Source organism: Rhinatrema bivittatum, chromosome 2 (assembly GCF_901001135.1).
Source record: "Rhinatrema bivittatum chromosome 2, aRhiBiv1.1, whole genome shotgun sequence".
NCBI lineage: Eukaryota > Metazoa > Chordata > Amphibia > Gymnophiona > Rhinatrematidae > Rhinatrema > Rhinatrema bivittatum.
Genome location: NC_042616.1, coordinates 339,383,081 through 339,400,733, shown reverse-complemented (window position 1 = coordinate 339,400,733; position 17,653 = coordinate 339,383,081). Strand labels below are relative to the sequence as shown.

The 17,653-nt window shown below is 44.7% G+C and overlaps 1 long non-coding RNA gene across 1 annotated transcript in view; it reads right to left on the bottom strand.

The window, feature by feature from the left end:
• Window positions 1-5,968: 5,968 nt before the first annotated feature.
• LOC115084670 overlaps window positions 5,969-17,653 on the bottom strand; it is a 104,271-nt gene continuing 92,586 nt past the window's right edge. Inside the window, exon 4 of the long non-coding RNA XR_003854625.1 lies at window positions 5,969-8,254. This is a non-coding gene — a long non-coding RNA (uncharacterized LOC115084670). The remainder of the gene's footprint in view (window positions 8,255-17,653) is intronic.

Sequence of the window (17,653 nt, the reverse complement as noted above, 5' to 3'; positions counted from 1 at the left end):
AATCCATCCAACAAATCGCTCCTCTCAACCTACAAATCCCTTTCATAAAGCATACTTCCTCCAGACCCATAAGAGAATACTACAAAGAGTCGCTGCAAGTACCGCCTTCCAAAACTTCCCTCCACATAACTTACAGAGATAGGGCTTTCTCCACAGCAGGACCCACGCTTTGGAACTCCATACCAATGGAACTTAGACAGGAACCCTGCTTACTGACATTCAGAAAAAGACTTAAAACATGGCTTTTCAAACAAGCCTTCCCAGACGCAGATTAAAAACTATTCTATCCGATATTCAACCTCCAATCAACATCTTTTATTATTATAACCATCCTGGTATCCTACCCCTAAGCATTATTATCATCCAGAATCTTCATTACTTATGATTTCGCCTTTATTGTTAAACTACATACTTGTACTGAACAATTCATTGTAAATCTCAAACATCCATTTTTGGAAATTCCTCCATTCTACAGGTTTATACACTTTGTTAAAGTTTCTATCTTGTCTTCTTCTTGCTCCTAGTTGTATGTCTCCTTGTTTATTGTAACTGCATCTATATTATTTATAGTTCATATTATTTCGTTCTCTGTTCCGGTTATCACCCATTGTTTATTGTAAACCGGCTTGATGTGATATTATCACGAATGCCGGTATAGAAAAAATTAAAATAAATAAATAAATAAAGCCAATTTTTTCTTCTAAGAAAAATTTCCTAGGGTTGTGTATATCTTGGAACCCATATTGTGGACTACTTATATGTTTTGTAACATTGTGTTTTCACCACCTGGGATTACCAGGTGCTGTAGGCCGTTCTTGCCTTTTTTTTTTTTGGTTGTAATTATTCCTAATTATACAGATGTGTAAGATTTTCTTTATTCATTGAAAAGTGTTGCAAAATGCAAGTTTGTAAAATGAATAAATAGAAAATTTTAAAAAATGATACAGAAGAAAAGTGATTGACGCTAAGGGACAATCATGCATTATCCTTTTTGAGACTGAATTTGCTTTGAATGATTTTTCTTTTAGACAGATCAAATCAGAAGGAGCTCACCTCCTACCTGCAAATTTATCTTATGCATATTCATTGTGGATATCCTGAAAACTGGGCCTGTTTGGTTCTCTTGAGGACCAGAGTTGGCCATCCCTGTTATAGAGAATGATAATGAAGTTTATTATATCATCAATAGTATCAGTTATGAGAAATGGAATGAAATGATCAAACCATATAAAGTCATCTATTATGCTATCTTTGTGGTCACATGTGGAGTACTCAAGTTGCTGCTCTAATTTGATTTTTCTCATTGCCTGATGGAGTTCTGATGTGGAAGCAGCTGGATTGTAGGAACATTTTATCCAGGACAAACCTGCTCAGATTTCTCCTACTGCACCTTTGGCCTAAATATTAAGGAATGAAGAAGGAACCCAGTGGGTTGTCATCCTCACTCTGGTACATATTTTTACTTTAACTAAGATTTAGAAATTAGATATTCTTCCCTAGATTCATCAAAAAGTCTTAATAACGCAGTGATAATGCCCATTAGAGATGTGAATCGTGTGATCGATCGTCTTAACGATCGATTTCGGCTGGGAGGGGGAGGGAATCGGATCGTCGCCGTTTGGGTTTTTTAAATATCGTGAAAATCATGAAAATCGTGTAAATCGAAAACCGGCACACTAAAACATCCCTAAAACCCACCCCGACCCTTTAAAATAAATCCCCCACCCTCCCGAACCCCCCCCCCCAAATGCCTTAAATTACCTGGGGTCCAGAGGAAGGGTCCCGGTGTGATCTTTTACTCTCGGACCTCCGGTGCTTGTAGAAATGGCGCCGGCGCTACCTTTGCCTTGTCATATGACAGGTCAAAGGTAGCGCCAGCGCCATTTTGTTTTTTGTCCCCCGAGGTCAGGAGCGTAGGAGATCGCTCCCGGACCCCCGCTGGACCCCCAGGAACTTTTGGCCAGCTTGGGGGGGGCCTCCTGACCCCCACAAGACTTGCCAAAAGTCCAGCGGGGGTCCGGGAGCGACTTCCTGCATGCGAATCGTTTTTCCGTACGGTCATTGGTCAATGGGATCCAGGCTCCCTGACGGCCACACTGCTAAATGTTGTAAAAAGGGATATGTATATAGATTCCATGCATATCTGGGAACTCTCCAGATTTGGCACGGAGACTCCAGAACTATGAAGGAATTGCCAGGTATCCAAGCCAACACCCAAATGCTCCAATAGCCCCTCCTCTTTCCTGCCCACACAGCCCTGGAAGAAAAAGGTGCCAGAGATGCATGGGGAGGAAAGGGGAGGAACATCAGCCTATGTGAAGAAGAGAAGCAGTGTCTGTCCCTGTGGTAGGGCTGCCATGGATTCTATCTTGCAGTGGTCTGAGAAGATCAGGACTGCCGCAGAGCCCATCCTATGTGACCTGAGAAAAGGAGGTCTGGCAACAGGACTACCACAGGCCTCATCCTGCAGCGGCCTGAGAAGAGGAAGCCCAGCAGCAGAGCCTCCATGAACCTCCTTCTGCAGTGGACCATGAAGAGGAAGCCTAGAGAAGGGGGAGGCTGAGGCCCTGATAATGTATGTGTGTATGTGTGTGTGTGAGAGAGAGAATAAGGGCCTAATTTGTGAGGGAACAGCCAGCAAGACTTCCTTTTAAGCTTAAGAGATAGAGCAACAAGGGTGTTCTACAGTCCTGTCGTCCCCCCGTCCCCGTCTCCCCCCCCCCCCAAGATAGCTCAGAGGGAAGAGGAGAGGGTGAGCCTGGAGCACAGAGAAGAGAGCATTGACTCTACTTTCTAGTCCACTCCACCCTCTTGTTCTCTCTTTCCTCCACCTCTCCTCCTATACTGCAGGGAACAGAAGGGGATAGATGAAAGTGAAGTAGACACTGCAGAGTAAAGAACAGATATAAAAAGGCTTTGAATTAGCTCAGGTTTGAAACTTATAAGCAGCACTGCCAATTGTCAAGGTTTCAACTCTGGCCTATGATTAACCCTACTGCTCACAACTTTCAAACTTAAACTAATTCAACCCCTTTTTCTGTCCATTTCCAAAGGCTCAATTTCTGTCAGAACAACCCAGAAGAGCAGAGCTGGCTGGGGTAGATTTTATAATTTTGTGCGAGCGCGTACTTTTGTTCGCGCACCAGGCGTGAACAAGAGTATGCGGGATTTCAATAGACACGCGCGTAGCCGCGCATATCCATTAAAATCCGGGATCGGCGCACGCAAGGCTGCCAATTTTGGGCAGCCTGCGTGCGCCGAGCCGCACAGCCTGCCTCCGTTCCCTCCGAGGCCGCTCCGAAATCGGAGCGGCCTCGAAGGGAACTTTCTTTCGCCCTCACCTCACCTTCCCCTCCCTTCCCCTCCCTAACCCACCCCCCCCGGCCCTATCTAAAACCCCCTCCTACCTTTATTGCTGGATTTACGCCTGCCGGAGGCAGACGTAAATCTGCACGCGCCAGCAGGCTGCTGGTGCGCCATTACCCGACACGGGGGCTGTTCCGGAGGGCGCGGCCACGCCCCCGGGCTGAAACCACGCCCGCGGCGCCACCCCCGAAACATCACACCGCCCGCGCCACGCCCCCAAAATGCCGCGTCACGAACGCCATGCCCCCAACACGCCCCCCGGCACGCCTCTCCATGCAAGTCCCGGGACTTACGCGCGTCCCGGGGCTTGTGCGCGCCGCCGAGCCTATGCAAAATAGGCTCGGCGCGAGCAGGGGGGGTTTGGGGTAGGTTTTCGGGGGGTACGCGCGTATCCTACGCGCATACCCCTTTGAAAATCTACCCCATAGTGTATATCAATTTTGACTCCCCTGAGGAATCAGAGCAGAATCAGTAGCTGCATGGATTATTTATGGCCCTCCAGTCCTTGGAGTAAGCAGAGAACTGAGAGCTGCTTACCCTGAGACAAGGGCAGTCATATGGCTTTAACTTTTGTTCAATCTCCCAGCACAACTTAGGAAGCTGTGAGGAACAACAGCCAAGGTAAAAGAAAAACAAAAGATGTGGGGTGAATGCATATCAGCCTCTCTGCTACTACCACTCCTTGTTGTCTTTCTGCTCATACCACTATCATCCCAGGCCCTGCTGCCTCTGCAGCTGGTGACCACACTGGTGAGAGTGAAAAGAGATGAGAGTGAATGAGGGCAGGGGCGGCTCAAGGCAATGTGCCACCTGAGGTGGGGACCACCTCAGGTGGCTCCCTCACCCCCTGTGCCACCCCACCCCCCCAAATTTAAATAAAATCTCTCCCCCCTCCCAAGTCTCACAAAAACCCCTGGTGGTCCAGCAGGGGGCTCGGGAGCAATCTACTGCTCTCGGGCCATCGGCTGCCACTAACCAAAATGGCGCTGGTCATCCATTGCCCCTACCATGTGACAGGGGCTGGCCAATGGTGCCGGTAGTCCTTGTCACATGGTAAGGGCTAAAGGTCTCCGGCACCATTTTGGTTAGTGGCAGCCGATGGCCTGGTAGTGGCAGATCACTCCCGGTCCCCCTGCTGGACCACCAGAGGTTTTCATGAGTCTTGGGGGGGGGGGGGTTGGGAGGGTGACATGATGGGGAGGAAGGCAGGGTGAGGCAGGGTAGGGCAGAATTTTGAAGGGGCACTTTTTGCCACTACAAAATTCTGCCACCTGAAGCGACTGCCTCACCCTGCCTCATTATAGAACTGTCCCTGAATGAGAGGATGTGCGTGTGCGTGGAGTGATTAAGTGATTAGAGAGAGGAGAAGGTAAGTGATATGATGTAGGAGGGTAAAAGAGTGCATGAAGTGATGAAAGAGGGTTGTGTGAGAGGGGAAAGAGCAAGTCCAGGATCAAAGATGCTGCAGGGTGTGAGTGACGGAATCGGAAGGACTATGACATGAGTGAGATGATCGGAGTGGGGGACAGTCTATGAGTGAGATGATCGGAGGGGGTGGAGTGGTGGGGCGAGGGGAGATGGGGCAGAGAGAGTGAGAGCATGTGGCATTGCTCCCTTCCGTTCATCCTCAAGGAGGCAAAGAGCAGGTCATGCTTTTGAATTCCAGGCTTTACACCCCTGCCCAAGGAAACTGAAGTCAGCAGACAGTGCACACCAGTCTGCTCCCAAGGCACAAGTAAGCCAGCTGATTCTGGCTTGAAGAGAAAGCCCCTCTATTTTATTGTCTGAGGAGTGAGAGGAGGGTGAGAGAGTGCCGAGGAGTGAGAGGAGAGTGCAGAGGGTGATTTTCCAGGGAGAGGAAGGACTTGAGCATCACCAGGGATAGAGGGTTATATTTAAGGGCTTTAGGACCACTGGGGGAAGGAGATTATGGAGGGAAGTAGGGGCAAGGACTACTGGAGAATTAATTGGGGGGGGGGGAATGGGGATGGAGGATCAGGATCACCAGGGCAGAGAGAAAGAGAAGGTTAGAGAGAGCCCCATTCTCTCTGCTTTCTCCTCCTTACCCTAGATTTTGCATCCCTGAACCCCACCCATCAAGCATGTTTAGAGTGCAAAGAATGCAAAGAATGTGCTTGGGCATGTGTGTGTGAGAAAGAGTTATCCCTATCCCTGGGCCCACTTACCTCACCATAGTCCATATTCCACTTCTTTTTCATCTACAAATTAAGCCCTGGATAGAATGTGAGAGAGAGAGAGAGAATGAGAGAGCATGTTAGAGTGAGTGGAGAATCTGATGTGAGATGGCATGTGAGTGTGAGATCCTATATGTGTGAGATAGCCTGTGTGTGAGACAGCATATGTGAGATCCTGTGTGAGACAGCATGTAAGAGCCTGTGTAGGTGTTTAAGGGAGGAAGAGAAGAAGACAGGTGGAGAGAGGAGAAACAAAGAACAAAGATTTTGTAAAAGAAGTTAGGAAAATACTGAGAAGAGGAACATGGAAACAAAAGTCTGGAACAAAACAATTAGAAAAATAAGATCAGACAACAAAGGTAAAAAAGTAAATTTATTTTGAGTTTTTAGTGATGTGCATTGCTCAGCATTTATGCACATAGCTCAGAGACTATGGGGCTGATGCAATACTGTGCGTGAGCCTCTATGCACAGCTTAACACGTGATTAGACGCACATTTTGGATGCGCGTCCATAACCCCCAAATCTGTATGGGGATTAGTGCGTCCAAAACACGTGTCCAAATCACCGCATAGCTAATAATGCTCATCACATGTAAATTCATGTAGATGAGGCTATTAGCTAATCCCCGCAATCCAATACATTTTCCGCACAGCCAATGTGCCCTTGCAACGCAAGAAATTTTATGCCAGCCCAGGGCTGGCATAAAAGTCTGCCATGCTCAAGGGCATATTAAAAAAAAAAAGAAAAATCCTGCTTTCTGTGATTCCCCCTAATAGCATCATCACGATACGAAGTAGGAGGAACCAAAGAAAGCAGTATTTAGTTTTAAAAGAAATAGTTTTTGAAAAATAAATTCTGGGCGCCCAATATGCACACAAGATACACAGTCCAGCCGTGTATCTTGTGCATGCATATGCCGGTAGCAGGAGAAAACGGACACTCGTAGATTGAGCGTCCACTTTCCAAATCTGCTTGATAGCCCACTTGACAGCCACCACTCCTGGGGGCCAATACTGAGGAGGCGCTAGGGATGCACATTTTTCCCTAGCTCTTTCTTTTCAGAGTGACCCCTCATTTAAATATTGAATCGTGTGTCCAGGAGAGGTGACTGAGCACACCTTAGGAACACTGGTGCTCAACACTGAGTGCCCTTTTTCTGCGCACAATTATTGCATCGGTCCCTATATGTGTACACCCCTCAATGATGTACACCCTTCCAGTTCCTGACAGACACCACATCCTTCCCTAAGCTTATTATATACAGTAGCTCATCGGATTTGTAACATTATTCCTTCAGTTTTCACAATAACTTGTACCTGCTCTTGTAATGCACTTTGCTCTGACATTTTCTCGATTCCATCATGTTTTTTGCCATACAAATTGCAGTAGAATTTTTTTTGTCTACTTAAACATGTTAACAAAAGATACAGCATTTTTATGGTTCTCTGCTTCAGGCTGTAGTGCTGCATATGGTTTTCTGATCTCCTGTCTGTGACAGCCAATCCGGCCAGGGTGTGCTGCAAAAAGTAGGCAATCAGGCCTGGGGAGGGAGAGAGGGAAAATGGCCGCCGCTACTGGGAAACCCTTGCCAGCCAACAAGTAGCACCAAAGGTGAACATTGCAGGAGGCTGTCTGGGGAGAGGAGAACAGAAGCATACACTGAGAAATAAAAAGGAGAGAAAAGGACAAAAACAAAGAAAAAATACTATTTGTAACATAACATAGCATTCACTTTTATATATGGCCTCCCTCACCCGAAGGAGATCCAAGACAGTTTACAATATGAATATAAGCAAAATCCAAAAATACATCAGCATAAAAATAAAAACTTACAAAATCCCATCCCATCCATCCATTACTCTCACTGAGGGATGGACAGAATTACAGCAAACCCAAATTACATTCCAGGAGCATTACTGGTGGAGCACAGTGTACTATGGAGTTACAGGTGGAGCACATGGTTACAGCAGAGTTACAGATGGAGCAGAGGATTACAGAAGAGTATTAAGGTCAGTACAGGGTCGCTGCAGAGTTACAGATAGAGTACAAGGTTATTGCAGGGATACAGCTGGATTGCATGGCTGCAGGGTGGTGGCCAGGGACATTCATAAAACAATCAGGAGAAAGGACGCCATGTCTACCTCCAGAGCAAGATTTAGAAAGAAAGAACAGTAGAAACAAAATGCTGTTTTTGGTTTTTATCAGTTGAATGGTACAAACAAAAAATACAAAACCCTTTTATTTTTACCTCTACAAATATGTTTCAGCTTAAATGAGCTTTCTTCATTGATTTTGAAAGCTCGAGAACTACAGCATTTCTGAATTATTCCTAGATTGTCCCAATAAAAGGAGTCAGAACTCAGCAATACAAATGCATCTTTCCTATTTTGTTTGTTCCTTCTCTGCAATACAGCCTGGACCTTCTTCTTCTGGGACCGTTGTCTGTGTTAGCAACCATTGGCCAGGTAATTTTTTGCTACTTCCGCTTTCTCCAGTGCAGTGATGGGTGAGAGGTCTGTCACGTTCAGGAGATGTGCCCCTCTGGCTGCAACACAAGACACGAGCATCCAAAAAGAGTTCTCATGTCCTGTGTTGTAGCCGGAGGTATCACACTGAGTCACAGGAAATTTAGGAAGAGCCATTCATCCATCCTTGGTTTCTTTAGTCTTCAAATGCCATTTTCATGTGTGCCTAGGAGAAGAAACACATAATAGAGAGCCAAAGTGAAATGCCTGTGATGCTTCTTGGTCACAATGAATGACTAATAAATCTATCCTTTCATCGAGGGTCAGTGTGTGCTTTCATAATTCATAAAGTCCCTTCTTATGTCCAATCCATTTGAGATCCCAAGCAAAAGCTACTCAATAAGTGGCTTAACTATCATAAACTTTTATTAAATGTGCAGCATCTGCAAGTAATTCCTGTTTACTTACACACAATCAGTTTGGTATTCAGTACAACTCAAGACGAAGGGATCTTGAGAGGGAGAGGGCTAGGGAACAATCTATGAAAAGATTGTGTAAGTCAATTTCAGAGCTGTATAGTGCACAACTTTGTAATTTATCGAATGCCATTGTTCTGGGATCCAAAGGATGGAAAAACCACTATTATTTCACTTTCTCGCCCTTCCATAATGCTTTGTATTGCTTGCTGTTTTTTTCATGCCTGCATGCAATTCATCACTTTCAAGTGGCTGAGTTTTGGTTGTGCTTTGTCACTTCTTTAAGCAGACAGATATGGAACAGGTTACTAATATGCCCAATCTAATGAATCCTTAATCATTTGTCATCAGGAAAAAGAGGAAGGACAGTGGCAAGGAGAAAGGAAAGAGAGAAAGTATTATAATCACCAGAGCTGAGGACAGCCAATAATTCTGTAGCACAAGTCAAAATCTCTTCAGTTATCAAATGTGCCCTTTATGATCTGGGTTTAGCATCTCTGGAGCTGAGTTGTTTTAACTGAGCCAAATACGGATAACTCAATGTATATAAATGAATGTTGAAATCTGTGATATAGTGCTAGATAGATGGACCTATTCTTTTACTGCTGGTCTTATTTGCCATACAGGTCATTCGAAAGCTCCTCGTTCCAGAGCATGAACGCAATAATCCTATGCTATGCTGGTCATCTGCTCCCCAAGTTTCATACCTACCCTAAATACAACAAATCCGCTTTACACAGCTAAAGCTACCAAGCTTTGCTCAATCATCATGTTACTTTGTTTTCAAGAAATAAGCAGAGGTTATTGAATAAAACCTCGGATTGCTCATCCGTTATTGCTAGAACAGTAAAACCACAAACAAAAACCACATTGAAATCCTAAAATTGCAGGAGCACATTAGTTCTCTCACTTTGCACAGTTCATTTATAAGGATGCGAGATGTAATTATAGAAAGAGCTTGCTCCAAGAAGATTTCTAATTCATGGCTGTCTGCATTTCCTACTTTTATTTTATTGAGCTGGGTAACATTTTGCTCGTTGAGGGTTGGTTTTTTTTTTTTTTTAACAAAAACAACAAAGGTATCTTGAAAATGTCAGCATCACTAGCCTTTAGAAATAATTTGCTGCAAACCTGCACTTACCTAAAAAAAAAAAAACAACCCTGCCTGAATCTTGGTGTCATTGAAGATTAAATAGCAAGTAGGATGTGAGCTTTCCATTTTTTTGCTTGTTTCATACAAATGTATGAGCTTCATTATGGATGACATTTCCAAAATAGGTACTACAGAAACATTTCTTCTACTAGCATTATACTCTAAAAATTTAAAATTAGATAAGCATGAAAGGCAGAGGAAAACTTATCTTGGGGCAATTACACTAAAATTATCTCATCTAACCACATTAATTACTTACCAATAGTCTTTCTATTTGGTGGAGAAGCCCAGGTTTCCAAAGGCAAGTCCTTTTTTGCATAATATAGAAATGTATTGATTATAGTAGATGCTGGCAGATAAAAACCTGTTGGTCCATCTAGTCTGCCCAGTTAAATACTTACACTTTCTGAAACAGAATAATAAAAACAGCCCCCAGTTTACTGCATCAGCTCAGGGGTAGATTCTGAGGATGAGTTAGAAAATTCTGAAGCGAAGTTTCAGAATTCTCGTGGCATATTTGCATGCATTTGCATAGATTTCAGTATTATCATTCTAAATAAAATAAATCTTTTCCAACTTCAGAGATCAAAGCGAGTTACAATAAGCTAGAATCTATGATAGGATACATCTATTCAATAATACAGTAGGGTTAATATCTGAATAAGGCACAAATGAGGTAAAGCCATAAAGAACACAGGGATATGGGAATTAAAGTGACTAAGAGTAGTTCTACTACATGCCAGATAGTCTTTTAGAGAGTTATTTTATTATTGTGCAAATAAGGCTAAAGTCTGCATGTAAATGGCAGGATTTGAAAATTCTCAATGGTTCATTGCCTCCGAATTTTCCTAAGTAATTGGCCAGATAAAAACTGGATGTGTTTCACAGATGTTTCTGGGTGAAATTAAGCTAGCTGGATAAGTTATCCAGCTAACTCTTATCATACTGTAGAGCTGACCTAAAGATAGCCAGATAAACTTCTCCATGTAACTTTAAGATATTCAGCTATATTCAATAGTGCAGGTATGCTGGCTGGACACTAGCTGAAAATGGACATCGCAGACTTTAGCCAGCATTTTCAAAGCAAACTTATGTGCATAATTTTGCTTTGAAAATGCTTGGGTAAATGGCCAGGTATGAGCACAGATTAACTAGCATAAAGTTATGCCTCATCATTGGAGGATGCAACTTATGCGGGCTAATTTTCACACATACGTTTTATAATAAAAAAAATAATCCAAATGCTGCTTAAAAGAGTCATGTTTGCTTGTTTTCTGGATTAGCAGACTTGGAGCTAGACTGTTGTTAAGTGACAGTGAGTTCCATAGGTTTGGAATCAATAGATTTGGGCCCAATATTCAGTAAACTGGTGAGCAGACAAATTATCCAGCTACAGTTAGCTGGATAAATTGTCCTGGATGTCCCAGTGAATATCCCTGATTAAAGTTATCTGGCTAACTGTAGCCAGATAACATTAAACATAACCGGCTCCTCTTACCTCCCACCCAAGGACCAAATGCTTGGCTCTACCAGGCTGAGCTTGTAGCACCTACCCCCCAGACTCCCTTCATCTAATAATGTTAAAAATCTCAACCCCCTAGGCCAGTCTCTCTTCCTCCCTCTGCTCCCCAGTCTGGTGGAAATGATGAAACATTTCTAAATTCCGGGCAGTGATGTAGCCACAGGTGCTCAGGCCCACCCAATCAGCATTTCCCAACACTGAGAAAAGAGGTCCTGGTGTAGGGCCATTGCAAAACTAATCTCGTGCAGCTTGAGAAGAGGAGGCCTGTCACAGAGCTGTTACATAGCTCATCCCACATGGCCTGAAAAGAAGAGGCCCATCACAGCAAGGAAGCCCAGAAGAGAGGAAGAGGCCCTGATAGAGTGTGCAGGAGTGAGAAACGTGTGTGTGTGTGTGTGTGTGTGTGTGTGTGTGTATGTGAAAGAGTGAGCATGGGAGTGAGAAGCCTATGCATATGCATGAGAGAGAGCATGGGAATGAGAAGTCTATGTGTGTGTGTGTGTGTGTATGTGTGAGAGGGAGCATGGGAGTCAGAAGCCTGTGTGATTGTATAAGAGAGAGCATGGGAGTGAGAAGCCTGTTTGTGGGAATGTGATAGACAGAGCACAGGACAGAGAAGCTTGTGTGTTTGTATACATGAGAGAGAGAGAGCAAGGGATTGAGAAACTTGTTTGTGTGTATGTGGAAGAGAGAGCTTAAAGTGAAAAGCCTGTGTGTGTGTGTGTGTGTGTGTGTGTGTGTGTGTGTGTATGTGTGAAAGAGTAAGCATGGGAGTGAGAAGTCTGTGTGTATGTATAAGAGAGAGCATGGGAGTAAGAAGCCTGTGTGTGTCTGTGTGTGTGTGTGAGAGAGAGAGAGAGCACATGGGAATGAGAAGCCTGTGTGTGTATGTGTGAGAGGGAGCATGTGAGTGAGAAGCCTGTGTATGGGTATATGTGAAAGAAAGTACAGGAGAGAGAAGCTTGTGTATGTACATATGAGAGAGAGTATGGGATAGAGAAGCTTGTGTGTATCTATGTGGGGGAGAGAGAGCATGCAGTGAGAAGCCTGTGTGTGGGTATGTGTGAAAAAGAGCATGGGAGAGAGAAGCTTCTGTGTGTGTACGAGAGAGAGAGCATGGGATTGAGAAGCTTGTGTGTGTGTGTATGTGTGAGAGAGCAAGGGAATGAAAAGCCTGTTTCTGTGTGTGTGTGTGTGTATATGTATGTATGTGAGACAGCAAGGGAGTAAAATGCCTATGTATATGTATGTGTGTATGTGCGAGAGTATGAGAGTGAGAAGTCTGCGTGTGTGTGTGTGTGTGTGTGTGTGTGTATCTCTGTGTGTGAGAAACAGAGAGAGAGAGCATGGGAGTGAGAAGCCTGTGTGTATATATGTGAAAAAGCATGGGAGAAGCCTCTATGTGTGTGTGTCTGTGTGTTCCATGCACAGGTCTCCAGAGGCAGGCAGAGATCCGGAGTCTCAATACGTGGATAAGACAATGGTGTAAGAAAAAGGGATTCAGTTTTGGAGAAGAGGGAGTGTTTTCCAAAGGGATGGGCTCCACCTTCACCAGAGTGGAACCAGGCTGTTGGCATTAACCTTTAAAAAGGAGATAGAGCAGCTTGTAAACAAGAACAAAGGAGAAAGCTGACAGTCGCTCAGCAGCACACGGTTCAGAGGGAGGTATCTTTGAAGGATAATAATGAAGGAGAGTTACAGCATCCCAACAGAGAGGTTCCAATAAAAGCAAAAGTAGTCCATGTGTCTATCTAAAGAGTGCCCCCTTGTGGCAGAGACATTCTCTGCTGTCGTGGCTGAGGCTGGTATGATGCTAAAAGTTGCTGTGTTGCAAGGCCTCTAGATGGAACCTCACAAGGTGTGCTGTTCAATGCCCTTTTCCTTACTGGGTCTCCTGCACAGGAATGAAATCCAGAACCATTCTAGCAAAGTCTCCCAGGGACAGGGAGAGGAATCAGGGAGAAATTTAGGAAAAAAGGTCCTGAGAGAGGATGTTACCTGGAGTACCTTGGAAATAAACAATTGTTGATGAACAAGTTTAACAAGTTTATTTTTACCAAAAAGAAACGGATTTGAAGTAATCTTGTAGTAAACAATATAAGTATTCAAGTTCTTTAGCATGTACCTTTGGAATAATACTTCAAAAAACGTTTGTTAACCGTAGACAATTAGACAGCAATTCAAAATTGTGCTTTCCACATTTTCTTTTATGGTAGCAGTGCAAAAATAATATTAATAATTCTATTCTCTTATTTCCAAGAACCTTCTGCTGGATTCAACTCCAAGTCACATAAGTATTACTTATATTCTTATGTATTTAGGTCTTCACTTTACTCTGTGTTTAACCTTCAGATCTGTATCATAAGAAATTAAGTCTTTGTGCATACTTTTTCTCTTTTCCAGGCTCTTCTTGTGCAGAGTAGTTAAATCACAAGCAGATTGTGATAAATTGCAGGAAGACCTTGTGAGACTGGAAAATTGGGCATCCAAATGGCAGATGAAATTTAATGTGGAAAAGTGCAAGGTGATGCATATAGGGAAAAATAACCCATGCTATAATTACACGATGTTGGGTTCCATATTAGGTGCTACAACCCAAGAAAGAGATCTAGGTGTCATAGTGGATAACACATTGAAATCGTCGGTTCAGTGTGCTGCGGCAGTCAAAAAAGCAAACAGAATGTTGGGAATTATTAGAAAAGGAATGATGAATAAAACGGAAAATGTCATAATGCCTCTGTATCGCTCCATGGTGAGACCGCACCTTGAATACTGTGTACAATTCTGGTCGCCGCATCTCAAAAAAGATATAATTGCGATGGAGAAGGTACAGAGAAGGGCTACCAAAATGATAAGGGGAATGGAACAACTCCCCTATGAGGAAAGACTAAAGAGATTAGGACTTTTCAGCTTGGAGAAGAGACGACTGAGGGGGGATATGATAGAGGTGTTTAAAATCATGAGAGGTCTAGAACGGGTAGATGTGAATCGGTTATTTACTCTTTCAGATAGTAGAAGGACTAGGGGACACTCCATGAAGTTAGCATGGGGCACATTTAAAACTAATCGGAGAAAGTTCTTTTTTACTCAACGCACAATTAAACTCTGGAATTTGTTGCCAGAGAATGTGGTTCGTGCAGGTAGTATAGCTGTGTTTAAAAAAGGATTGGATAAGTTCTTGGAGGAGAAGTCCATTACCTGCTATTAGGTTCACTTAGAGAATAGCCACTGCCATTAGCAATGGTTACATGGAATAGACTTAGTTTTTGGGTACTTGCCAGGTTCTTATGGCCTGGATTGGCCACTGTTGGAAACAGGATGCTGGGCTTGATGGACCCTTGGTCTGACCCAGTATGGCATTTTCTTATGTTCTTATGTTCTTATGTTCTACAAACCAAGAATCCCTCTTATGGTAAGCATCCTCCTTTTTTCTTTTTGTCTTTTGCGTTTGCTGTTCACTTTCAGTGTTGTCTGTCCCTTTGTGTTATTTTCCTATTGAGCTCAACTGGATTCTGCTAACTTGCTAATCTGACCAGACCTAAGGTGTGATTATTTTTGTAGGTGTATGCACACACTTATCTGGGATCCAAGCTCAGTCCACTGTGATGCATTCTCTGATGCAATGGTCTCTGGCACAGCAACTGTCTCCGCTAGGTGATGTGTCCTGAGGTCGCTGGCATCTGGTCTTCCTCCATCAATGTCTGGCTCCAGATGGGTACCTACTACCTAACTATAACAACTGAAAAACAAAGACTACCTTCCTGGCACCGAGTTATTTTCCACAAGCTAAAAGTCTTTCTGTTGTGGGTGTCCAGCGGCTTGGTGAAACTTTTTTAGCTAGCTAATGAAAATAAATGATAATCAGGAAATCCCTTTCTTTAATTTTGGGGAAACATCAGTTACTTTACACACAAAAAAAAATCCAACTTCCCTCTAATTAGAACAAGCAAAAAAATGACCTCATTCTTGTTCATTTGCCTCTGCTATTAACTACTCTGTCTCTAATTTTCTTTACCTTCAGGGCACAAGAGTCTCTCTGGGATCTAGAATAAAAACTTTTTTTTCTTTCTCTCTTTCAAATCTCCCAGGGACACAGTAATTCAGTAACAGCAGTGTTACTGGATTCTGCGGCTGTTTCCCATGGGTGAAGGTTAGCTCCACCACAAATGCTTTTGGGGCTTGACAGAGCTGATGACCTCCTGATTTCTGCTCAATTCCGCATGTGGAAAATCTCTCTCCCAGAGCAAATCCTTGCTCTATTGATGTCACTATACAATAGTGCCATTTCTAAAAATCTTTACTTTCCCTGAAATTGCTACTCTCAGCCTTCCTACTGACAGGGCAGAGGTGTCAGACACTTCAATTTAATTTTCCTTATATTTTAAAATAGCTTCACTGTCCCAAAACAAGGTTTTAGGGGCTAGTAACCTTACTTTTTAGTGTTCCTACATTAGGCAAATTATTGATAAAAGCCATGAGGCTATCCCCCATGCTTTTGAGCTATATAATACATATACAGAGTACCTGCAGGAAAACCTGACTGGATTCCTGCTTAGACTGAAGTCCCAGCTCAGGGCTTTCCCTGGCCACATAAACATATCAAACCAAACTTGCACAAGTGATGGGGGCTAGCCCTGGTCACCCCAACACTGCTGTGTCGGAGGTGGACCCTTGGGCTGTGGTGGGGTTGATGCAACCCTTAGGTGAGGACCTACGGGTCCCCATCATCGGCAGCTGGAGTGGGCTGAAGGTAGAGGCTGCTGGAGCTTCACCTTTACCAGCCCTCGTTCCCTGTGGGTTGAGCCTTTGGGTGCCGGGGCCGGCAGGACTTAGGTGGGCCTCGAGATAGGTTTGTAAGAGAAGTTGGTTCAGCCCAGAGACAGCAGTCGATAGATGGCATAGTCCTACCCTGGACTGGGTATGGTACTGGAACTCGTGCGCCAATGGAACGGAGAGTAACTGGAGGCGCTCGAGCAAAGTGTTATGGCCACTGGTCGCGACGGTCCGCAACCGGGGCTGACTGTCATGGCCGCCGGCCGCGGCTGTCTGCGGCCGGGACCAAATGCTCACCCACGGCGCTGAGCTCTCGGAGGCTCCTGCTGGCGCAGGCAGCCTCCCTCAATGTTCTCCCCACGGCCTTGGCCGCTGCTGAAGACCGGCCGCATGGCCCTGCTGAGCCGGGAAGACTCCTCCTCCCCCGGGTTTGTTAGAGCTGCGTGCGCGGCTGAAGAAATTATTTAAAGGGGCCACAACAGGAAGTTGTCATGGCTCCTTCCTGAAACTCCTTCCTTGATGTTAGTATTTAAGGCAAGGTCTGCTCTTCAGACCTTACCTTGGTATTGAGGCACCTTGCTGGGTTTTTCCTGAGCTCCGTGTTCCTGGTTTTGTTCTGCTCTTCATCCTGTTTCTGCTCCTCCTCCCCGTTGGACTGATTCCTTGGCTTTTGACCTTCGGACCGGCTGTTGTAACTCTCTTGGCTTGATCCTGGACTGGCTTTGGACCCTTCTCCTGGTTTGCTCCTGGACTGGCTTCGGACCACTCTCCTGACCTGCTCCTGAACCGGCTTACAACCTTCCTCTTGAATTCGACCCTTGGACCGGCTCTTGACTATTCTTCAACTCCCACTCCTGGACTTGACTATGACCTGCTGGAGACGCCAGCCATCTGGAATCCATGACCTGCAGGAGGCGCCTGCATCCAGACCTACATTCAGTCTTCAGGGAGTCTCCTAAGTCCCAGTGGCCGGGTCCCTATGGGCTCCTCCTGGGGGGGATCGCGAGCTTCCAGGGTGAAGTCTTCATTCAATGTCTGCATCATCAGACCTTGCCCTTCGATGGTAGAGACCTAAAAGGGTTGACTCCCTTTTGGGTAGTGCTGACTCTACCTCAGAACAGGGGTCCACCTTCTGATTCGTAGCAGATTACCAAGGCCATGGACCCGGCAGAGGCTTCAGCTCGCCAGGCCATTCCTGGATTAGCCCAGAAAGTCATGGAGCAGCAATGCATATTAGAATATGGCGTCTTCCTTGGAACAACTCAAAGCCCATCTTGATTCTATAGCTGTGGCTCAGGCAGCCCCTCCACATTACCATTATCATCGATGTTGCAGAGTAATACCCGGTCCATGATTCCATTACCTAGTCCTCTACATTACGCTGGCAAACCTTGCTTGTGCCAGGGATTCCTCGACCAATGCAGCATGCACTTCCATCTTCAAGCCACCCTCTTCCTAGATGATCTTACAAAAACTACATATATCCTGTCTCTGATAGAGGGTAAAGCCCTGGCCTGGGCTTCTCCCTTCTGGCGATGGTCAGATCCAGTCCTACAAAACCTTCCTAAGTTCTTGGAATTGTTTCAAGCGGTATTTAACTATCCAGGGAAACAAGTGGTTGCTGGCATCTGAACTCAATTGGGAGGAGAACTGTTTCTGGTCCATATTTTTGGAGGGCCTGTCATCCAGAATAAAGGATGA